At 43.3% G+C, this 24964-nt stretch overlaps 1 long non-coding RNA gene across 1 annotated transcript in view; it reads left to right on the top strand.

The window, feature by feature from the left end:
* Nucleotides 1-1897: 1897 nt before the first annotated feature.
* The window catches only part of LOC130275460 (uncharacterized), a 95447-nt gene continuing 72380 nt past the window's right edge, over nucleotides 1898-24964 (top strand). Inside the window, exons 1-2 of the long non-coding RNA XR_008844788.1 lie at nucleotides 1898-1979; nucleotides 2196-2283. This is a non-coding gene — a long non-coding RNA (uncharacterized LOC130275460). The remainder of the gene's footprint in view (nucleotides 1980-2195; nucleotides 2284-24964) is intronic.

Here is a 24964-nt window from a genome sequence, read left to right as displayed (position 1 = left end):
ATATTTATTATATATTATCATATTATATTATTATTATTACTATTATTATATTTTTATTAATTATATTAATTATATAAAATAGTATTATATTATTATTTTATTATTATTATTAATAATGGGGATTTACTCCTACTCTGTGCAGTTCCTAAAATGGACAGAGGTGTCAGCAGAGAGCACTGTGGTCAGACAGAAAGGAAATTTGAAAAGAAAAGAACTTCCTGTGGAGCATACAGCAGCTGATAAGTACTGGAAGGATTCACATTTTTAAATAGAAGTAATTTACAAATCTGTTTTAACTTTCTGGCACCAGTCGATAACATTTTTAAATTTTTTTCCAGTGACTTCCCATACATGTATTTATGGGGTGAAAAACACAATTACAAAAATGTGTTTTTTTTTTTTTTCTTTATTCATCATGCTGTAAAAAATATATAGTTGACGAAATGTATATTGTTTTTGTAGAGTTTTACTGCTTTAAAAAAAAAAAAAGAATGTTATACTTTTTTTTTTTTTTTTTTTATTTTTTTATGTATAACCATATTGTGACCCGAATAACTTTTTACTTTCCCAACTACGGGGCTTATTTTTATTATAATTTTTTTTTTTTTTTTTGCAATATCAGTAGCACTTTGGAATAGTAGGGGGTATGACGGGGGCGGCTCTGGGTCTTTGCCTCTGCTGTAAATCTGCTATAAATGACAATGATATAATGTCATACCCTTTTCAGATCCCATTACATTATGGGGGGTATTTATCAAAGGATTTATGTGGGGTTTTTTTCACGTAACTTTGGCGCAATGCTTTGGCGCAGTGTCTTTTTGCACCAAAGTTTGGTGCATTTTCTCCACTGTCATTTTTACAACTTTCTCAAAATAACACGGTCCTGTGTGATTTTAACTTTAGTCAGTAATTCATCATTTGCGCCAATCGATCTTTGGCGCAATTTTGCGCCTTTAGGGTTTTTTTTGGGCCGCAATTCACCGCCAAGAAATTTTGCACATGGAAAACACACTTAGCAATGTCAGAAAATTTAAAGGCGTGAAAATACATTAAAACATTTTTTGTGAAAGCAGCGACGCCTCCGGGGCTGCTCAATACTATCCTGCGACATAGTTGTCTCTGAGGGACCTTCACCCTCCGTTGAGCCAGCATTGGACATGGCCGCACAGGTTCAGGAAAGGTAAGCACTAAAGTAACCAAAAAAAAAACAAAAAACTACTCAAGTTAAAAATAAAATCCATTTCACATGGTGACTATAAACTCCACAAAAGAAAATAACTCATGTCGCTTGCTGATATACTGCAGGAGGGACTCCGAAATGGCTGCTCTACAGGGTAAAATACGCGTCCTCTGTGGTGGTAAGTAGAGATGAGCAAACTTACAGTAAATTCGATTCGTCACAAACTTCTCGGCTCGGCAGTTGATGACTTTTCCTGCATAAATTAGTTCAGCTTTCCGGTGCTCCAGTGGGCTGGAAAAGGTGGATACAGTCCTAGGAGACTCTTTCTTAGGACTGTATCCACCTTTTCCAGCCCACCCGAGCACCTGAAGGCTGAACTAATTTATGCAGGAAAAGTCAGCAACCGCCGAGCTGAGAAGTTCGTGACGAATCGAATTTACTGTAAGTTCGCTCATCTCTAGTGGTCAGTTCTGTGTAAAAGGCGCTGTGAACAGCTGATTTCAACATTTGCGCCAAAATTACTAACAACTTGCACCAAATGATAAATTTGGTGCATGTCCGCGAAAACCAAAGTGAAAAAAAAGGGTAAAAAGAAACTGTCAACAGGCAAAATTGATAAATACCCCCCTTAGTGTTCTCTCATTATTTGAAAAACAAATTATTAATGATATTGCTGTCCTTTAAAAATAAAAATACTTTTCTACATACGGGAGAAAGGGGTGGAGTGTGCTTCCGGGACCAAAGGTCGGGTCCCAATTCAGATGGCGCTAGTCGCCAATCATGGTGGCATATAAAAAGAGTAAGTGGTAGCTGGCACATTATATCGGGGGAGATTTATCAAAACCTGTGCAGAGGAAAAGTTGCTGAGTTGCCCATAGCAACCAATCAGATCACTTCTTTCATTTTGCAGAGGCCTTGTTAAAAATGAAAGAAGAAATCTGATTGGTTGCTATGGGCAACTGGGCAACTTTTCCTCTGCACAGGTTTTGATAAATCTCCCCCTTTGTTTCCACAGGTTTTGATAAATCTCCCCCTATGTCCCTTGATAAAGTCCAGGTAGACGAAACGTACGTCGGGGCTCCCAGCGGCAGCATTCCCTATGGGTGAGTTTACCTTCATACCATCTATTGTCATGTAGTGAGCAATACTGTTGCAGGTAGGTGCAGGTAGAGACTTCTTAGGCTGAATTCACACCACGTTTTTGCAATACAGTTTCCGTATCAGGTTTTTGATGAAGAACGGATTCCTCAAAACCGGACTAAACTGTATCAAAACGTGTGTACGAATTTTAACCCGTATACGGTTTGAAAAATGATGTCTGGTTGCATCCGTTTTTTAAGAAAAAAAAAAGTACACGTTTTTAACTTTTCACTCCATTATGAATAAAGTTTCACTTGTTTGATTGAAATTCCAAGAAAAAAAAACTGTGCAAATTGTATGGTGAAAACCGTTTGGAACCGTACGCACATACGGTTCTGTACGGTTCCCATTGACTCCCATGTTAAAAAAAAACGTATACGTTTCAATACAGTTTTTCACTCGGGCCAAAAACTGTGGCTACGGTTTTTGGTACGGGGGGAAAAAAACGGACAAAACCATACGAGACGCAAAATGGACACAACCTGATGCATCTTTTGGCATAAGGTTTTCAATGGAGAGTCAATGCATACGGTTTTCAATACGGTTCCGTATGGTTTTCACATTGAAAAAACGTGGTGTGAATGCATGAGTGAGGTAAAGAGGGGTAGTTGTTTTCCCCTGGTTACTTAGGGGGAGATTTATCAAAACCTGTCCAGAGGAAAACTTGCCCAGTTGCCCATAGCAACCAATCAGCTCGCTTCTTTCATTTTTAACAAGGCCTCTGCAAAATGAAAGAAGCGATCTGATTGGTTGCTATGGGCAACTGGGCAACTTTTCCTCTGCACAGGTTTTGATAAATCTCCCCCTTAGTGCTCTTTATCCTCTATACCAGTGGTCTTCAACCTGCGGACCTCCAGATGTTTCAAAACTACAACTCCCAGCATGCCCGGACAGCCATCGGCTGTCCGGGCATGCTGGGAGTTGTAGTTTTGAAACATCTGGAGGTCCGCAGGTTGAAGACCACTGCTCTATACAATACACACTGCGGGGGGAGATTTATCAAAACCTGTGTAAAGGAAAAGTGGTGCAGTTGGTCATAGCAACCAATCAGATCGCTTCTTTCATTTTCAAAGAGGGAAAAAATGAAAGACGCAATCTGATTGGTTGCTATGGGCAACTGCACCACTCTGTCTCTGAACAGGTTTTGATAAATCTCCCCCCTGCATGTTTACAGATCTCACCATAATTATTTGTAATAATGCATTATGTACTATAATAATTACCGGTAAAGAGCTGACTGGCTGTTTTTTGGCTATTTTAAAAATGTTCCCATTCCCTAATTGCATGAAATACTTTCTACTTTTTTGTAAGTTTTAATATGTATAATAAGGTGATCCTTTCTTTGGTATAATATGGTTTATACTCAGGTAACAAAATTAGGCTGGGTTCACACTAAGTACACAAAAGAAAGTGTTAAAGGCACAAAAAAACAGTACGTCATCCAAACCCCATTGTGATAAGGGGGTCTTTCACATTGCCATGACTACATTGGTGCCTGGAGTCTCTAAGGCTGGGTTCACACTACGGTTTGTAACTACGGTTCCCGTATACGGCTGGGAGGAGGGGTGGGCGGGGCTTAATCGCAGAGCCCGCACTCAGCCGTATTCGGGAACCGTAGTTAATGCATGTCTATGAGCCGACCGGAGTGAACCGCAGCCTCCGGTCGGCTGCTTTTTCGGCCATATGCGGTTTCCCGACCGCAGACAAAAACGTGGTCGACCCCGTTTTTGCTTGCAGTCGGGAAACCGAATACGGCCGAAAACACAGCCGACCGGAGGCTGCGGTTCACTCCGGTCGGCTCATAGACATACATTAACTACGGTTCCCGAATACGGCTGAGTGCGGGTGCCGCGATTAAGCCCCGCCCACCCCTCCTCCCAGCCGTATACGGGAGCCGTAGTTACAAACCGTAGTGTGAACCCAGCCTTAGAGACTCCAGGCACCAATGTAGTCATGGCAATGTGAAAGACCCCCTTATCACAATGGGGTTTGGATGACGTACTGTTTTTTTGTGCCTTTAACACTTTCTTTTGTGTACTTATTCTAATGTGTAGCATGGGGCAGACATAGTCAGTGCTGACGGTGAATCTGACATATAAGTGTGGTAAGCTTGTGGGGGTATAGGGTATATGGGGTGTAGCTGTGCAGTGATGAAAGGGTGCTGGTTTAACCCTTAACTGTCGTGATGCCAGGGTGAGGGCTCCTCTGTATATGCTTGTCCTATCTCCACCCGTCCCAAGAGCGACAGGGAGGTATAATAAATGATTGTCCCCAAGCGGAGGTTTCAGAAAACTGTCGGAACTTTTACTGCAGGTTTTATGCAGAATCAAACAGCAACAGTCTTTGTACAATCAGAGTCTATGAGGATCCTGACAGTTGGTTGGGACCTTGTGAGTTTTAAGCTCAGGAGATTTATATGCGCTGTCCCGCTGGATTTAGGGAATTGAGTTTAGGTCCAGCAGTCCCGCGAACTTTAGCGGGGAGTTGTATTAAAACTCACGGTTTGGTATTGTCAGGCTTCGGCCTGGTCTTGTCTTTGAAAGTTGCACGGCTCTCTACTCTCTGCTAGTCCAGAACCCAAAAGATGCTGCTTGCTTTGCAGCTCAGGAGCAAGAGAGAGAAAGGATTGGTTGGCAGCTCCCTTATATGGGCAGGGTCTGGCCTTGAGCTCATTGGTCCATACCATCTGTCATTCACTTTACAAGAAATTATGGTCTAAACATGTGACCACACACATGACCTAGGAAGGTCCTTTAACATACCTTAATAGAATTAACATTAGTCATGTGACCTAAGGTCCTGCAACACTATATTCACCATTAAATATACATATAAACATCACAAAATTAAAGAAGGAAGAGGTGACTAGGGGCTATCCCACCAGGAGGATGCTACTGGAACAAAGTAACTCTGGCTTTGGGGACCACCATACAAGGTACAGTATACTATACGGTACCGGGACACCGCATAAGACACAATGTTCTGCTTGGTTTCCTGGGCATCTATGTCTTGTAGGACCCAACACTGTAGGAACCCTCTGCACTGTGCACTATGGGACACTATGAGGCACTAAGTGTTCTACACGGTCTCTTAGGCTCCCAGCACTGGCAGCATTGTGGAGTATAATGTGTTCCTACAATGCGGGCTCCAGTAGAAGCTGCACATTAGAATCACTAATACTAGCCAAAAGAAAGTCGATAGAAAATAGTCCAGCACTATAATAGTTATTCTAGGGAATACAGATAAAAAGTCCAGCTTTAAAGGGGTACTCTGCTCCTAAATATCTTATCCCCTATCCAAAGGACCTACGGGCCAGTGACTGTAGCGTTCAGAACATGGAAGCTTGGAGCTTCCGGGTTTGTGACGAGACACCACGCCCCTCCATTCATGTCTATGGGAGCGGGCGTGGTTCTAGTACATGGCAGTCACACCTCCTCCCATACACATGAATAAAGGGGGCGTGACGGATGTAGTCGCCCATCATCAGGTAAGGAGTGGAGTTCAATTCGTGCACCGGATGGGGGGTGGTGGGGGGGTGGGCATAACATGTTTCGAAGCGTAGTACCCCTTTGAGGCTACTATAAATGCCCAGGATCAGTTTTGTTTTACAATTCTATACCCTGACCGAAAGGTGGCTGGGTAGGGAGCTGCTGTGCATAGTTTACAAAGAATGCTTCCATGGTGCTGGCCAGGATTATAGAAAAGCCGACATTTGCTACTGTGCAAGAGCAGACATCACCGCAGGACCTTGAAAGTGGCCATAACTAGAGATGTGTCAAGGAGGAGGAGCCAAGCTGCTCAAGGGACACCGGGGGCACAAGGGGAAATGGAGGTGAAGTTGAATGAAGAGGTGTGCCGGGTTGAGGCACTTGAACAGCTATGCCCGACTAATTTCACTGCAAAGTAGAATTGGTGCCGCAAAAAAAAAAAAAGCCATCCTATGGAATTTTATGTGCAAAATTGAACGCGTTATGATTTTTAGAAGGTGATGAGGAAAAAATGAAAATGCAAAAACGGAAAAACGCTGAGTCCTTAAGGGGTTAAAAGGTACGGTAGCATGTAAGAAAGATGATGCTAATAAAAAGTACAGCTCGTCCTGCAAAAAATAAGCTCCCCACACATAATAGAAGAGCAAGCGCGTGTTTCATCGGTATTATTGTCTCTAAATACTCTGTCTATCCTGTGAAGTAAACCTTTAAACCCCCCCCCCCCTTTTTTAAAAAATAAAATAAATAACACCATCTTGTACTCGGTTTGCGGCATCTGAGTTACGGAAGGCCGAATCGAATTTTCTCCGAAACATAATGAAACCTGCAAGACCGACAATTATTTACAATCCTATTTAGAAGGAAAAAGGCCCAGAATGCGGTCTTAAAGTAATGTAAATGAATAGATTACCTAGCTCATAATGCACACCGCACAATATATTTACCATGCTGTGCGAGACATGACATCCGCTCTCAATAATGGTCGTTGTTGTTTATAGAGTTTTTATCTCTTGGAATATTTACTGCATCGAAAGGGCAAAGGATTTCTGCTGGTTTAAAGTGAATTATAAATTAAGTGCAAACAAGGTTCTGTTGTACGAGAGAAGGAGAAAAATGGGAATAGTTATCAAAGTCAAGACAATTAGAGCGATTAGGCTGCGGATAATTCATGTGCAACGTTACACGGATAACCTCATGTGTCCAAATGTAATGGATCATCGCAATTTGTATGGCGTAATGTCATTATTTAACATTGTGCATGCTCCTTTACCGTGCGACACGCATACAGCGGCTGCACAGCTATCTGTTTTAAGCCCATTACATTCGTATATATATATCAGTGTTTCCCAACCAAGGTGCCCCCAGCTGTTGCAAAACTACAACTCCCAGCATGCCCGGACAGCCTTTGGCTGTCCGGGCATGCTGGGAGTTGTAGTTTTGCAACAGCTCGAGGCACCTTGGTTGGAAAAACACTGGTATACATCCATTGTGATTTACGAAGCTAGTAGGTATGGCGGATCAAATAATGTTAGAAGTGAGGAACATGGCCTATGGGTTCCAAAATTAGGGCCGTCTGTTTCGAACTCACCGCTTTATAAGCAGGGCTTTGAGGTTGTGGATGTCACGGGAGGGCAGCCAGGCTGTCAGTGACAGCTGCCAGAGATTTGGCAAAAGTCGTGTCAGGCTATTTTGCATGTATGGTTGTTTTCTACACAGCATTCAAAAATAACAGGACTGTCATGCCCTGCTTGACTTGGGGCCTTGGTATCTACAGTTTTTTTAAAGAATCTAACAGCTATTTCAGCTACATTAAACCCAATTATAAGTGCGGGTGAATAGCTGTAAAAAGAAGAACTTACGTTCTTAGGTTAGGCATGTTCTAAGTTCTACAGTGCACAATGGAGGCAGGGAGCTGGCTCGCCCTGCTCCTTTGCCTCATCAGTATTCCACCCCCGGCACGCCCCCTTCCGAGACATGAGAGCCTGCGAGGGGTAAGGGGTGAATGAGCAATCTGATCCTTGTTGCATTCGGCTCTCACATCCCAGAAGGGGTTAGGCCAGGGGATTAATATTGATGAGGCAGGGGAGCTGGGAGAGCTGGTGTAGTGAAGAAAACTGTTCCCTGTAGAGAAATGTCTCCAAGCAGATGATGATAAATGCTGAGTCAGCAAAGCCACTGTGATTGGCTGAGATGCGCACACACGCCCCATACTATTGGTTGAGGGGGGGGGGGGGGTGCAGCCTTGCTCAGCTCAGTATTTGGCACCAGCTCCGTGGACACATTTCACTACACCCCGATCTCCGCGCTCTCACAGAAGGATAAAGCAAACTTTATCCTCGCTATGAGAGCAGAGAGATCAGGACAGAAGCGGAGAACAGGGATGTTGAAAACTGTGCCCCTGATACTGCGGCTCACTCTTGCCGCTGCTGTAAAACTGTGAACCCGATCCCCACGGCTCTCATCAGCCTGGAAGATGTAGAAATGTGTGTCTCTGCTGCTGACTCTCTCCATCCCGATCCCCGCGGCGAGGATGTAGGAATGTGTGTCCTAGTGCAGAGGCAGGGAAGACCGCTATCCATCACTGCTCTTCCCTGCCTCTGATTACTGCTTCTTCAAATCAGTGTACCCGTGCCTCACTGCTTCCCCTTGATGGTGTCCTCCTGCGCAGAGGCAGGGGAGAGCGCGATCACCCCTGCCTCGAGGATGTAGAAAATAGCTCTCCCCTGCCTCGAGGATGTAGAAAATCTGTGGGGAAGCAGTGAGGCACGGGTACACTGATTTGAAGAAGCAGTAATCAGAGGCAGGGAAGAGCAGTGATGGATAGCGGTCTCCCCTGCCTCTGCACCCCAAGACACATATTTCTACATCCCCGCTGCAGGGATCGGGGATGGGGGGAGCCAGCAGCGGGGACACACATTTCTACATCCCTCAGGCTGATGAGAGCCGTGTGGAGATCGGGTTCACAGTTTTGCAGCAGCGGCGAAAGTGAGCTGCAGCAGCGGGGACACAGTTTTCAACATCCCTGTTCTCCGCTCCCCTGCATCGATCTCTCCGTGAGGATACAGTTTGCTATATTCAGCTGTGAGAATTCAGAAATCGGGGTGTAGTGAAATGTATCCAGGGGGTTGGCGCCAAATACGGAGCAGAGCGAGGCTGCACCCACCCCCAAACAACCAATAGTATTGGGGCAGGTGTGCGCATCTCAGCCAATCAGAGTGGCTTTGCTGACTCAGCATTTATCATAAGCTGTTTGGACACATTTCTCTACAGGGAACAGTTTTCTTCACTACACCGGCTCCCCGTCTACATTGCGTGCTGGAGCGAAATGGCAATGCAGTCATATCGGGTTACCGGGGCAGAACTTAGGACATGCCTGACCTAAATACTTAAGTTACCCTTCTTCTTACAGCTATTCACCCGCACTATAACCTGGTATATTGGGTTTACTGTGGGTGAAACAGCTGTCAGATTCTCTTTAAGCATCAGCTGTTTGGTGTTCAGCGTCCCTGGCTACAGCCCTGTTTTCTGGACCACGGTGCTCTGCTTCCATGGATAGTTCCCATGGACCAATACCAATGGTCCAGCTACTACCCTAAGAAAGTGTATGCATAAATGTGTATCAGGTACTGTAGAGTTAATGCAAATGTGTTTATGTGCATTGCACCACGTTTATTGCATTCAAAAGTGAAAGGGCTATGTGTACAGACATACGAAGTGGTACATACACATAAAGGGGTAACAGGGTAAGCATAAATCACTGCAATGCACAAGATCACAGGCACCGCCATCATTTTAGGTATTAAAATTGGGTAATATCCACCCAGGCCAACACTCCGTGCTCCAGCCCCAGTGCACATTTCAGAGCTGCCTCCATTCTGGATATATATAAAAGCTGTAAAATGGTGTTCAGAAATAAACATTCCCTTCAAATATTTAAGTAAACTCCCTTTACCCTGCGGTCTTAACCTCAGGACTACACATTTCATACCATAATAAACCTATAACACAAGCAAATCCCATTTATGAGTCTGAATTTAGGGTCACAGTGGTTTCCATTTATAGGACTGCAATATAAGTAATGTAATGTATGTATAAACTTGTTATGTAGATTAGTTGTACATATAAGCCATAAACCAGTATTTAATGTCTAACATACACTTTAGGAATGTTCCCGTACAGCATAGAATTCATTGTTCCTTCAGTAATGGCTGCTTGTGTAGGCCCTGGGGCTCCGGAGCAGTAACACTAACCACACCGCCATGACTATCGGCCATACTGTGGAATGCTGCATTGAGGACTAGAGGTCAATTGTTGTTTGCAGACGTAAGGTGAGCATAGATGTTACCTTTGGGTGGTCATCTTTTCTGCAGGGCTATTCTCCTATCGATTCAATTCAAATCTCTTAATATAGAATGAACACAGAGCTTTGCGGACAATAGAACGGCCTGAAGTTTTTAGTATTGTTTACATTTTTTTTTTTTTTTTATACTTCTCACTTCCTAAAAGAGTTTTCACAAAGTATTGAAGAAATTATGGCAGGTCAGACACTTATGGGAAGACTTTCCACTGATCTACTCCAACATTTATGGAGTATAATGTCAACATCAAAGCTAGACTTATTTAAAGGGGTACTCCGCTGGCAAACTATTTTTTTTACTTCTATATAAAAATCTTAACCCTTCCAGTACTTATCAGCTGCTGTATGATTCTTCTTCCGCTTCTGGGTATTTAAACCAGTGGGTTTAAAGCCCCTACACATCCTGATGAAGTGGTTTCCTATGAAACGTACGTCGAGGTGCTGTACAGGGGTCCCCACGTGGCCCTGGGAGGGATGTCTACCTTAGGTATCGGATTATTGCATTTATATTATATATACAGTCATGGCTGTAAATGTTGGCACCCCTGAAATTTTTCTAAAAAATGAAGTATTTCTCACAGAAAAGGATTTGTCACGATTCGGCTTACAGGTTGTGGATCCACTGTGTCAGCGAGGGATTGGCGTGGACCGTGCTGGTGGACCGGTTCTAAGTGGCTACTGGTGTTCACCAGAGCCCGCCGCAAAGCGGGATGGTCTTGCTGCGGCGGTAGCAACCAGGTCGTATCCACTAGCAACGGCTCAATCTCGCTGACTGCTGAGAAGGCGTGGGACAGAAGGACTAGGCAGAGGCAAGGTCAGACGTAGCAGAAGGTCGGGGCAGGCGGCAAGGTTCGTGGTCAAAATAGATGGCAGGAGATCAGGTAACACAGGCTTGGACAACACTAAACGCTTTCACTGGCACAAGGCAACAAGATCCGGCAAGGGAGTGCAGGGGAAGTGATGTGATATAGCCAGGGAGCAGGTGGAAGCTAATCAAGCTAATTGGGCCAGGCACCAATCATTGGTGCACTGGCCCTTTAAGTCTCAGAGAGCTGGCGCGCGCGCGCCCTAGAGAGCGGAGCCGCGCGCGCCAGCACATGACAGCCGGGGACCGGGACGGGTAAGTGACTTGGGATGCGATTCGCGAGCGGGCGCATCCCGCTGTGCGAATCGCATCCCCGCCGGCAATGTCAGTGCAGCGCTCCCGGTCAGCGAGCCAAGAAACCTTGGCGTGGTATGCGGGCTCAGGTATGTCCTTCATTTAAGGATATACTGGCTAATGTCTCAATTTTACATCAGTTTTGAGGGTTAGCTAATGTCATTGTTACATCCACCACACCAGTGCATTTATGTTTATGTTGTGTTTCTGTACTTCTCTATGTTCACATCCACACACCCATTCATCGGGTAAGGATGATATATGTTGGTCCTTGTGGTTGGTTGCAGACATCCTCCATTGTATGCATTTTTTGCTGGGGATTGCCCATAGCAACGGACCACAAGTGCAGGACTTGCTATTCCCTATAAATTCATGCCAGCATTTGGGCTCGAGCACTTCCTGACATTTGAAAACCACGTTTTTGTTGTGTTTGTTTTGTAATAATATACCAATGCGCCTCTATTATCTTGTATAGGTAGCATTTAGATGCACCTGTGAGGCCGGCAACTCATCAGCCTAGGACTAAGCCTAGGACACCCGAGGCAGCGCGTCACCACCACTGTGGTGAACGCACGCAGGGAAACCGCCACTGCGGCTCAAAGGGAATTATATGTGAGTATACACCTGTGGGTGGACAACTACCCCCAGGTACACGGCATAGATAGATAGATAGCATCACTCACCGGACCAGGTATGTGCTATATGCCAATACTCACTAGTCCATGGTTCACTTTATGTTGTTTAATACACTGTGTGTGATTTATTTTCTTATGCACTCGTGTATCTATTGGTGATACCACTCTTTTTTCCTTGTGTTATTTTAAACTACTGTTGTTATTTGCCTGGTTAACCCCTGAGGAAGCCACCGATGTGGGAGAAACGCGTCGGGTGATGCCAGTGCAAGGAAGTTATTTATTTATATCACCTAGGGACTTCTAGGGTGCAGTCCAAGGGGTAGTTCAGGGCAGGGGTTGCTCTTTTTAGGGCCAGTGCCCCGACAGTCCCAGTGGGAGTAGGGGTAGACCTCACTACATCTCCCCACTAGGGTCAACTAGGGACTCTTTACCTGTCCTGGCCCTACTCTCCCTTACAACCCTTATACAGACATACATCATCTTAATAGTCTGTCATTCCCTGTGACAGGGCACTAGTCCTCAGTGCCCCTTTTTTTAAGGGTGTCCTTACACCAAGTTTAAGTGTGTTGTGGGGTTTTTTGTTTTAAAGTATCCATTAAAAGCTATATTTTATTTATGTGTACCCCTCTGTGATGGCGCAGCACTCCAGTGCAAAAAATGTGAATTTATTTTCTTATGTCACACACAAAATAGCAACGTTTCAGCTCCTCAATGGAGCCTTTTTCAAGCATGGTGATACATTAAAATAAGAGGGTTTATATACCCAGCAAATTAATTAACAATCATTTAATAATAATCCATAAAATCGTGAATAATGTGTATGCAGTGAATAAAGTGCAAAATACATGTAAACCTATGAGTACCTTAGTACATAATAAAGCGTAAAATATATTCATTGTACATGATTAAAATGTTCAAGGCCTGAAATACAGTGCTCCATATTAACTCCCCCGCTCTGCATGTTAAAGATGGCAGTGTCTGGCTTGTAAACAATTAAACTGAGCATGCGTGAACTATCCGCATAAGCTCCGTGTATCCCGTCTTCCGGGACACGTGATGCACCACCTGACCGCGAGTCACATGATGAGCCACATGACTGCGGCGACTGCGGCATCACCAACTTAACTCCAGGCCAGGGTACCCCACGTGACCCACAGTCGTTGTACACATAGAGCAAATGCCTGGAATCAACGGCTGCAATCATGTGATAAAGAAAACAATCATGTGACACATCTTTATGGATACCACAAATGCTAATCGCATATGAATGGGATACGTGGAGAATAGAACATGAAACTTAGTACCTTCCACAACTCTTAAAGGGTATCTTTCATTTAAAAAAAAACTTTTGATATATAATAGATTAATATATGCAGAATAATGTTCCAATTGCATGTTTTTAAAAAATATACTTCTTTCTATTTAATTTTCCACTTTGAAAAAAATGACCACTAGGGCTCTCCCTGCCAGTCCTTTTTTTTTTTTTTTTTTTTTTTTTTTTTTTATAAATTTCAAACTCATGCTGGAGTCCTAAATCTCAGACTGCAGCTGGGACACAGACAAGCTCAGCACTGCTCCCTGCCTGTCAATCAGACAGGCAGGAGCCAGCACTGTGCTCATAGAACAGCAGGGCATACTCCTGGCTCTGCCATACTGCATGCCCTCATTCATTTTACTATCTGAGCTCCAATTTTTCTTCTCTCTGCACATGCAGTTGTAAACAGAGAGGAGAAGATTCCAGAGCTGCCAGCTGAGCTTGTCTGTGTCCCGGCTCCAGTCTGAGATTTAGGACTCCAGCATGAGTCTGAAATTTATAAAAAGAACTTGCAGTCATGACTGGTAGGGAGACCCCTAGTGGTCATTTTTTCAAAGGGGAAAATTTTATAGAAAGAAGCATATTTTTTGATAACATGCAATTGGAAAGTTATTCTGCAAGTTTTTTTGATGAAAGGTACCCTTTAAACCATAATGTGCACTATTATGAATTAATGTGAGTATGAATTAATGTGAGTAATAACTATTAATCAGAATGTTAATTAATATATTATATATAAATTATAAGTCTATGTGATAAGTATGTGACATAATTATATAATAGTGAAAAATGCAAAAAAATCCTATTCTACGTGTATAAAAAATATATAGAAAAAATTTATATAGGAAAAAGAAACAAAAATAAAATTAATATAAAAAAAAAATTAAAATTATATGAAATAAACCATGAATAATGTGTGAGGGGAACCATGGGACTCTCATAGGGTGCAAGCCATCAAGCTGGCAGTGCTGTCCTAATATTGCAATATATTTACATACGAGCAAACTACTTCGTAAGCTCAGCATGGCTCTATACTAGAGGGGAACTCCCTGGTTTGTAGAACTGTGGGCCCTTCCCCTCCTAAGAGGGTTCCAGACCCACAGTAAATGGGGGATTCTGGTACCAGAGACCGTTAAGCCCCATGACACCCGTTCTACTGCCTACAACCTATTCAAGAGTGCGTCCGCTTTCCAGCAGCGCCAACCCCTCTATTACGGCTCAATAATTTATCTTGTAATGGACAAAATGCTATTCTTGAACGATTACATTATCTCCAGGTTCATAAACCCAATAAATAAAAGGTCCCTCACACACTTCTTAACCCCTTAAGGACCAAGGACGTACCGGTACGTCCTTGGTCCTGCTTTTCTGATATAACGCGGGGTTACACAGTAACCCCGCGTCATATCACGGCGGGCCCGGCGTCATAGTGAAGCCGGGACCCGCCTCTAATAGCGCGCAGCGCCGATCGTGGCGCCGCGCGCTATTAACCCTTTAGCCGTGCGCTCAGAGCTGAGCCGCGCGGCTAAAAGTGAAAGTGAAAGTTCCCGGCTAGCTCAGTCGGGCTGTTCGGGATAGCCGCGGCTAATCGCGGCATCCCGAACAGCTGACAGGACAGCGGGAGGGCCCCTTCCTGCCTCCTCGCTGTCCGATCGCCGAATGACTGCTCAGTGCCTGAGATCCAGGCATGAGCAGTCATGCGGCAGAATCGTTGATCACTGGTTTCTTATGAGAAACCAGTGATCAACATAGAAGATCAGTGTGTGCAGTGTATAGGTCCCTATGGGATAACAATGATCAGTGTGTGCAGTGTTATAGGTCCCTATGGGAGCTATAACACTGCAAAAAAAAGTGGAAAAAAAAAGTGAATAAAGATCATTTAACTCCTCCCCTATTAAAAGTTTGAATCACCCCCCTTTTCCAATAATAAAAAAAACACAGTGTAAATAAAAATAAAAATAAACATATATGGTATCACCGCGTGCGTAAATGTCCGAATTATAAAAATATATCATTAATTAAACCGCTCGGTCAATGGCGTGCGCGCAAAAAAATTCCAAAGTCCAAAATAGTGCATTTTTGGTCACTTTTTATATCAATAAGTCATATCAATGCAAAAATGGTACCGTTAAAAACTTCAGATCACGGCGCAAAAAATGAGCCCTTATACCGCCCCATACACGGAAAAATAAAAAAGTTATAGGGGTCAGAAGATGACAATTTTAAACGTACTAATTTTCCTGCATGTAGTTATGATTTTTTCCAGAAGTCCGACAAAATCAAACCTATATAATTAGGATATCATTTTAATCGTATGGACCTACAGAATAAATATCAGGTGTCATTTTTACCGAAAAATGTACTACGTAGAAACGGAAGCCCCCAAAATTTACAAAACAGCTTTTTTTTTTCAATTTTGTCGCACAATGATTTTTTTTCCCGCTTCACTGTAGATTTTTGGGCAAAATGACTGATGTTATTACAAAGTAGAATTGTTGGCGCAAAAAATAAGCCATCATATGGATTTTTAGGTGCAAATTTGAAAGAGTTATGATTTTTTAAAGGCAAGGAGCAAAAAACGAAAATGCAAAAACGGAAAAACCCCCGGTCCTTAAGGGGTTAAAAAAACTAAATATTACAAAAAAAATGAAATAAATAATAAACTCCTAAATAATCAAATAATAAAAAGAAAAGATAATGTGAACACTATTGTGTCCATATATGTGCATAAAACTAATTATTTCTGTGTTAAGTGTACCCCAACATAATAAGGGATGTTTTTAAATGTGTCCCAATATAATTGGGGATATAATTGTGGATCATACTATTGTTAAAAATGAATATAACAATTACAGCAGTAAACTCACATTAGTATATTTTATTAATTAGTATACATCACAAATGCATGAACAACAATATAAAGACAAGGCGAATGGTGTCCTCCTTCACAGAAACTCGGTACATATACATATATTAAGATCTGAAAAATACAAGAAAATATATTTTAGAATAACCTAGAATTAAAGGGGTACTCCCCGTGGGAAAACTTTTTTTTTTTTAATCAACTGGTGCCAGAAAGTTAAACAGATTTGTAAATTACTTCTATTAAAACATCTTAATCCTTCTAGTACTTTTTAGGGGCTGTATGCTACAGAGGAAATGCTTTTCTTTTTGGATCTCTCTTCTGTGACGACCACAGTGCTCTCTGCTGACCTCTGCTGTCCATTTTAGGAACTGTCCAGAGCAGCATATGTTTGCTATGGTAATTTTCTCCTGCTCTGGACAATTCCTAAAATGGACAGCAGAGGTCAGCCAAGAGCACTGTGGTCGTGACAGAAGAGAAATTCAAAAAGAAAAGCATTTCCTCTGTAGTATACAGCCCCTAAAAAGTACTGGAAGGAATTTACAAATCTGTTTAACTTTCTGGTAACAGTTTATTTTTAAAAAAAAGTTTTCCACGGGTGTACCCCTTTAAGCGTTTCACCAACATAAGCCAAAGTTTTGTCAGCACATATTGAGGGTCCAGGGGCATGCAATCTAAATAGCAATAAATTTGGCATTGAGGCCATTTGGTCGCAAACAGTTGAGTAGGTGTATCCACCAAAGTTCCCTTTTTTCTCAACAATGCCAGTCTATTCCCCCCCCCCCCCCCTTTCACCGGGGTCAGCACATGATCAATAGGTAAAATGTTTTATTCCTTCTCACTATGACCTTTTTCACAAAGGTGCTTTGAGACTGACAAATCCAGTCTAGCCCGTCTGATACAATACCGATGGTTGTTTATCCTTGTTTTTAAGCTCCATGTGGTTTGTCCCACGTATAGGAGCTTACAAGGAAAAAACAATACATAAATAACCTAAGTTGAGTCACATGTAAGGAAGTTTTCAAAGGGTGTGTACGGTGAGTTGATGGATGGACAAAAACAGGGCCCTTAGCCAACAAGAAAAGACCCCAAACTCTGAGTAGTTAATGTGGTTTGCCTCAAACCTCTGTCAGATGCAATCAGTGTCCAAACTAGTCTATCTTTTAAATTCCTTGATCTTTTGTATGACATTAAGGGGTTGAAGGTAAATTCCTTGATACCCTTGAAGCTATCCCTCATTATATACCAGTGTTTGTTAATAATTTTTGAAATTTGTCCCCTACAGATGGAATATGTGGATATAAATGGAATTCTCGTTTGTGTTCTTTTTGTATTTGTCACTAATGTTGATTCTCTCGTCATTCATGCCACTTTATGTTTATCCACTGTTGTCTGTGGATATCCTCTGTCCAAAAAGTCTGTCGACATCTTGTCCAGTGAGGACCCCAGCATTTTCCCATCATCAATTACTCTTCTGGCCCTTAGCATCTGACTATATGGCAATGATTCAACCATCCTTCTTGGATGACAACTTGTGTAATGAAGTAATGTGTTCTTGTCGGTCGATTTTGAGTATAGGTAAGTATGAAGTGTACCTCCCACATTTTTGACCAAAACATCCAAAAAGCTTACACTGTCTGTGGATTGTACCATAGTGAATTTAATACTGGGATCAATATTGTTCTAAAAGATAGTAAACTGATTGAGTTCATCCAATGAACCCTTCCACAAGAGGAAGACTTCATCTATAAAGGGCCACCACCCCAGACTATGTCTGAAGTGGTGGGACAAATAGATGACGCCCTCGTTCATGGCTGCAACATAAATATTGGCAAACATGGGTACCACATTTGTCCCCATGGCGGTCCCAATTAACTGGAAATAAAATTGATCTTCAAACACAAAATAATTCAAGTCAAAATCAAATAAAGTAATTGTAACATAAAATCTTGGACCGCCATGGAGAATGTAGATGTAGAAAGTGCCTTCTGGACTGCACCCATGCCACCATCGTGATTGATAGATGTGTACAAACTGGTGATGTCAAAGGAGACAAGAATCACATTAGAAGGAACTGATATGTTTCTGATTTTAGTCAAAAAAATCACTAGTATCCCTTATATAAGATTTTGCAGAAAAGCTGGATAGGGACCCTAGACATGACATCATGATTAAATTGACAAATATTGTCGAGCAAGCCTTCAATGAGGGCTTGATTGATGAGAAGTTGAGGGAGTTCCTCCTGATTAAATATCCGGTGACTCCCTCAATTTACATCTTACCTAAGATCCACAAATCTTTAATAGATCCACCAGGGAGACCCATCGTCTCCGGACGGAACTCGGTGTTGAGTTTTCCATTTTCCAAGATAGGAGCCTTAGACCATTTGACTTTTCTGCAAAATCCAACCATCATGCCCCCTCTCATAGACTTGCATTGAGGGGGTATGGCTGTGACGTCATGAGCGGAGCGTGACAGGGACATCACGAGCCTCCGCCCCGCATTGCCATGAAGTTCGCTCTGTGCACCGGATGTCTGGGGTGCCACAGCCGAGATCGCAGGGGTCCCCAGCGGCGGGAACTCCTGTGATCAGACATCTTATCCCCTATCCTTTGGATAGATGATAAGAAGTCTAGGGGTGGAGTACCCCTTTAAGGATACATGGTGTAGAATACTGGTAGAAAATGTTAGCCCTAACAGTTATTATACCTTGTACACTTATTTATAGGTTATTTGTTGGGTGTGCACAATTTAAAGTCATTGAAATTGAATGTAAGCCAAACCACAACACTGTTAGTAGGTTGGCAGCCAACAGTGGCCTCTAAAGACAATGTAAATTGGAGTAGTTCTAATCATATATTTTTGGAACAATGTATCCAGAGCAATTTCATTGATAGGGCTCAGATTATGCCAAAGGTTTAACTATTTAAGGCTGCACACATATCTAGGATGCTCTAGACTTTCAGCACCACGTGACCCTTTGAATGCCATGCACGTGGGACTTCTATTTATATGTCTGAGGAACTATCTCAAACATAAATACAGTGTAATATTTAATAAGGCAGTAATTCTTTTTCTGCTAAGGCCCTAAGATCAGGATGTATTTATTTGCCATTAAAAGCCAATGTTCCCTTTTATATCATAATAAAATATTTGGAGGTACCTCAACTATTTTCCCCACTTACAATGTAGGTTGCCATCAGGTCATGTCTGATTTCTTCATTACATTCTGTTCTTGTCATCATGACATCGCCTTCCCTGGAAAGAATAACTTCTGTTTACCAGCAATCTCTTTTTAAAGAATTTATTTGGAAACTTCATATAGTGCTCCAAAATACAATAGTAAAGTGGCCACCAGAGGTGGATCGAGTGGGTCATTAAAGGAGAACTCTAGTGAATTTTTCTTAGGCCATTATTCCTGGCTCCTGAATAAAAATAATAAATTTAACTTGCCTTCCGTCATTCCCCCGATGCCATCGATATTGCTTTCCCATCCTCCAGGCCCAGTTTTCTTCTGGCTTTTGGTGCCTGTTACACTGCGCTCAGCTGCTAATCGCCAGCCACATCGATGTCCCACCTTGACCGGTGATAGTCTAAGCAGCAGTATCATGTAACGTGACCAGGCCCGACCTTCTTCCTGGGGTGGGACATCTCTGTGGCAAGTGATTAGCTGAGCGTAATGCCCCCTTTTAGGAGGTAGTATTTGTAGCAGCCCCTTTAGGTATTTATAGTAGCAGCCCCCTTTAGAAGGTAGTAGTTGTAGCAGCCCCTTTAGGTATTTGTAGTAGCTGCCCCCTTTAGGTGGTAGTAGTAGCCCCCTTTAGGTAATAGAAGCATCAGCCCCCTTTAGGTAGTTGTAACTGCTCCCTTTTGGTAGTAATAGCTGCAGCAGCCCCTTTTAGATAGGAGTAGTTGCCACTCTTTAGACAGTAGTAGTAGCGGCACCCTTTGGGCAGTAGTAGAAACAAGCATCTTTAGGTAGTAGTAGCTGCCCCCTTTAGGTAGTAATAGCAGCTCCCCCCACTTTACTCAGTAATATCAGCAACCTTCCTTTGGTAGTAGTAGACCCCTTTAGGTAGTAATGGCAAAGGGCGATATGCCCTTTAGGTAGTAATAACAGCAGCCCCCTTTAAGTAGTAGTAGCAGCGCCTTTTAGGAAGTCGTAGCCAAGATTATAAAAAAAAACAAAAAAAAAACATACTGTGCTGTACTTTGTCCACAGGACGGCCTCTGCTCTCTGCTTCTCCTCCGGTTTGTGCTTTGGCACCTGATGATGTCACTTATGTGCGCAGAGCGCAGAGGAACAGACGGTTGATCTCTTGTGGCTGCCTGCATAATAAGACTGACTGACAGGGCTAGAAGCCAATGGCTCTTTGCTCAGTCTAACACCCGAGCACAGCATTTAACTATAGACAAGTCAATAAGATACACTTATAGTTACATGTGTTCCCTATGGGAAAGTGCCCGGTGTGCCGGATAGCCAGTCCAGCCCTGGTACCTAGACCCTGGTACCAAAATTAGATGCATTCAAGCCATGGAGTGATACAGGACAGCAGACTGCCGGGCCCCCAGGGTACGTAAGTCGGTTAATTGTTACAACTGTAGGGCAGATTAAATATTGTAAATGCACTGGAATTCTGGCATCATTTGCATAAAAAAGTGACTTAGGTCAAATTTGTTAGGAGTTTTAGGGTGCATTCAAGCCCCCTTTTGCTGATACAGTATGTCACGGTTTTCAGTCCGGCTACAAAACAGGGAACATTGCAAAAAGGAGCCGAGCGGAGTCAGATAATTTCAAATGAATGAGATGCGGTGCTGGGTCCGGTCCTGTTGAAATTTCCCAGATGGATCCGGCGACTGTTTTCAGTCAAACGTGGTGTGAATGCATCCTAAGACACTTTTTAGATACTTTTCCCTAGACAGAAAGACTAGAGCCTAGACTGGAGAAGACTAGACAGTGTAAGAAACCAGCAGATTTGTCAAACAGCATGATACATTGTGATAAATCTGGGGCATTCGTAGACTGTCTAGTCTAAGCTTACACTACATATTGGACAGTTTTAAGAAATCTGAGCCAATGTTATTTCCTTTGCGAAGAAACTGAATTGCAAAATACAGTGACCCCCGACCTACGATGGCCCCGACATACGATAATTTCAACCTATTATGGCATCTCAGAAGCCATCGCATGTTGAAGGCAGCATCAACATACGATGCCTTTGTATGTCGGGGCCATCGCATAAACGGCTATCCGGCAGCACAGACTGCTTCAGCTGCCACCGGATAGCCGTTTATGGTGCCCTGTGAGCTCCGGTGAAGTCTCTTACCTGTCCTCGGGGCTCCGGCGCGTCCTCTTCGGCATCCCCTGCATCGTCGGCGCTCTCCATCGTCGTCATCACGTCGCTGCGCACGCCGTCCCGTCATCCTATAGGATGCAACGACATGATGGCGGCGACGCAGAGCGCGGATGCCGGGGAAGCAGAGGCCTTGCCGAAGCATCAGGGACACCTCGGGGACACGGCTACAGAGATGGACAGCAACATCCCAGGCAGTGGTGACGGTCCGGAGCGGCGGGGACAGGTGAGTACAACTTCCTCTACCAGTGGTCTACAACCTGCGGACCTCCAGATGTTGCAAAACTACAACACCCAGCATGCCAGGACACCCAACGGCTGTCCGGGCATGCTGGGTGTTGTAGTTTTGCAACATCTGGAGGTCTGCAGGTTGTAGACCACTGTCCTATACTTTACATTGCACGGATCCCTCAACATGCGATGGTTTCAACAAACGATGGTCCGTTTGGAACAGATTACCATTGTGCGTTGAGGGAACACTGTACTGTACATTTCTGTGTTCCTTTGATATACAGTGACCCCTCGACTTATGATGGCCCCGACATATGATCATTTCAACATATGATGGCCTCTCAGAGCCTATCGTATGTTGAAGGCAGCCTCAACATATGATGCTGCTGTGTGTCGGGGCCATCGTACAAACAGCTATCTGACAGCGCTGACAACTTAACCAACTGACAGATAGTTGTTTAATGTGCCCCGTGTGCCCCGTTCTGCCTCCTGTTACTCACATGCTGTCCTGCTAACTCACGCAGGCTTCCACTGTGAGCTCCGTGCAAGCCCCGCCCCCCCAGTGCAGCCATAGCCAATAGCCTGCAGCATCTTGCTGCAGGCATCCAATGAGCTGTTGGCTGCCCTCCCCTTCCTTTCCTATAGAGCTGTAGTCAGCAGGATGGTAATGGAGGACATTCTGTCCCCCCTGAAGGTATTTAAAGAACTGTACAGTACTGTATGCGATGTCACACATCACATACAATACATAGACACACTATACACCCCATACATCAATGTTTCCCTATCAGTGTGCCTCCAGCTGTTGCAAAACTATAACTCCCAGCATGCCCAGACAGTCAATGGCTGTACATGCATTCTGGGAGTTGTAGTTGTGCAACAGCTGGAGGCACCCTGGTTTGTTAAACACTCCCCATACACTCCACATACAATGGTCATCCCAGAACCAATTAGCAGTTTCCCATAGAGATATGTATTCAACATACAATGGTTCCGAGGCCCCAGAACCAATTACCATTTTTACATAGACATATGTACTCGACATATGATGGTTTCAACATATGATTGTTCTCCTGGAACCAATTAATATCATATGTTGAGGGACCACTGTAATAAACAATGAACAGACATAGACCCGATGGCAACTATAACTTTAATCTGTTACTGGGAGATCTGGAATGATCATATTATTATTATAGGCTTAATAAGTCAGAACTATTACTGATATAATAAATCCTTCTAAAATATGGAACAAATGCATTAAGGAAGGTCACGTAAGGAAGTCTTCCAGCAAGATTCTTCCAGCACAAAATGTTCTGCTCCCAATTTTTCCCTTGTAATTATCTATGGCATTTCCCTGTGTTCTTCTGTACAGGCTTCAAAACATGCTATTGTATAGTAGTTAGGGTAAGCACATGTTTAATCCCTGTTATTTCCCTGTCATTATTGTCTATGGTGATGTTGACATGGATTTTTCAGCTCCTCGTCAATTTGGCTTTGGGCTAAAGTAGTGTTTCCTAACCAGGGTGCCTCCAGCTGTTGCAGAACCACAACTCCCAGCATGCCTGGACAGCCAATGGCTCCATAGACGGCAATGCGTTTCCGAGCAGATTCCGCAGATTGCGGAGGATGGAATTGGAATTTCCGTGGCAGAAATTTCTGCTGCGGAAATTCTACCTGGTATACAGGGTATCAGAATCCCATTGGACACAATTCTGCAAGGGAATTTCCGAATGGGCCCGCGTGAATAGGCGGAATTTCTGCTTGCGGAATTCTGCCTCAAATGAAAGCCCAATAATTCTATTGGGATTCTATGGGATTGCACACTTCTGAATTTCCACATGCGGAATTACCACACGAATTCTGCACCAATTCCACACAAAATCCACACAAGCCAGAAACCACCCAAGGAAGCAGAATTGGTGTGGAAATTCCGCCCGTGTGAATAGACCCTAAGGCTAGGTTCACACTGCAGAATTTCTGGGCAGAATTTCTGCCGGAAATCGAGCCGGCGGCACTAGGACCGCGCAAACTACATTGCCGTCCCAGTAGATGGCAATGTATTTCTGAGCAGATCTCCCAAAAGATCCACCCAGAAATGCATTGCCGTCTATGGGGGCAGCAATGTAGTCTGCTCGGTCCTAACGCCGCCGGCTCGATCTCCGGCAGAAATTCTGCAGTGTGAATCCAGCCTAAGTGCTAAGCCGGTCTGGATGTTTAAATGGAGTTCCATTTTAAAACCTTTAAAAAGATTTAGGCCATGCACTTTTTAACCATGTAGACCAGTGTTTCCCAACCAGGGTGCCTCCAGCTGTTGCAAAACTACAACTCCCAGCATGCCTGGACAGCCTTTGATTAAATTTTGAATCAAGTAGAATATACTAACTCTGGATTTTATTGCTGCATAAATAAATAAACTATAAAAGGATAAAAAGGAGACTGCTGTTGATCAAAACTCTCCCTCTTATGTACGACTGACAGCGATAGCATTTCATCAGAAGACCGCTACACATGAAAGAAGAGTCAGATTCTTTGACACTTACTGAGGAAGGAATATTCCATAAAACAAACTTTATGCTATTCCAGTGCTGCTTCTCCCATGGTCCCTGACGGTGTTTCTGTGGTCACACTGGTATACAGGCAAGTCAGCATATCACAGTAGACAAAGACCGACAGAGACCACAGAACCAACTGCATTGAAATGGTGGGGAATTGATCAGGTGAGTGTTTTTCATTTTTTCTGGAATTTTTCTATCTTGGCCAAATTTTTTCCAGTCTTGGAAACCACTTTAAAGAGGACCTACAGTCAGTCAAAATGGGTAAGTAAATAAATTTTAAACAAGTTGGTTTTTTTTGTGTTATTTTATAGCTTTAGGTGTTCTTATTCCAATAATATTTTTACTTTCTTTCTTCGCCCCCTGTTCCAAAAATATAGACGTTTTTGCTATTTGGTTGACTATCCCTGAATAGTCATATAGGCGGGAACTTTACTGCAAAATCAGGTGTGAACGCTAGGGTGAGGGCATTTGATAGCAGGCTAGAGGGGGTGTTCGTTCAGGGGATGTCATTAATGAAGACCCTAATCACACCAACTTAGCAGAGCATTCACTCCCTATATTGCATTAAATGGGTATTCCAGGCTTTTTTTTTTATTTGACTATACTGCAGGGGCTGTAAAGTTAGTGTAGTTGATAATATAGTGTCTGTACCTGTGTGTGACGGTGGTCTCACAATTCTGTGAT

Source organism: Hyla sarda, chromosome 6 (assembly GCF_029499605.1).
Source record: "Hyla sarda isolate aHylSar1 chromosome 6, aHylSar1.hap1, whole genome shotgun sequence".
NCBI classification, from domain to species: Eukaryota; Metazoa; Chordata; class Amphibia; order Anura; family Hylidae; genus Hyla; species Hyla sarda.
The sequence above is the reverse complement of the archived record's forward strand: the minus strand, read 5'-3'. Positions and strand labels throughout refer to the sequence as shown.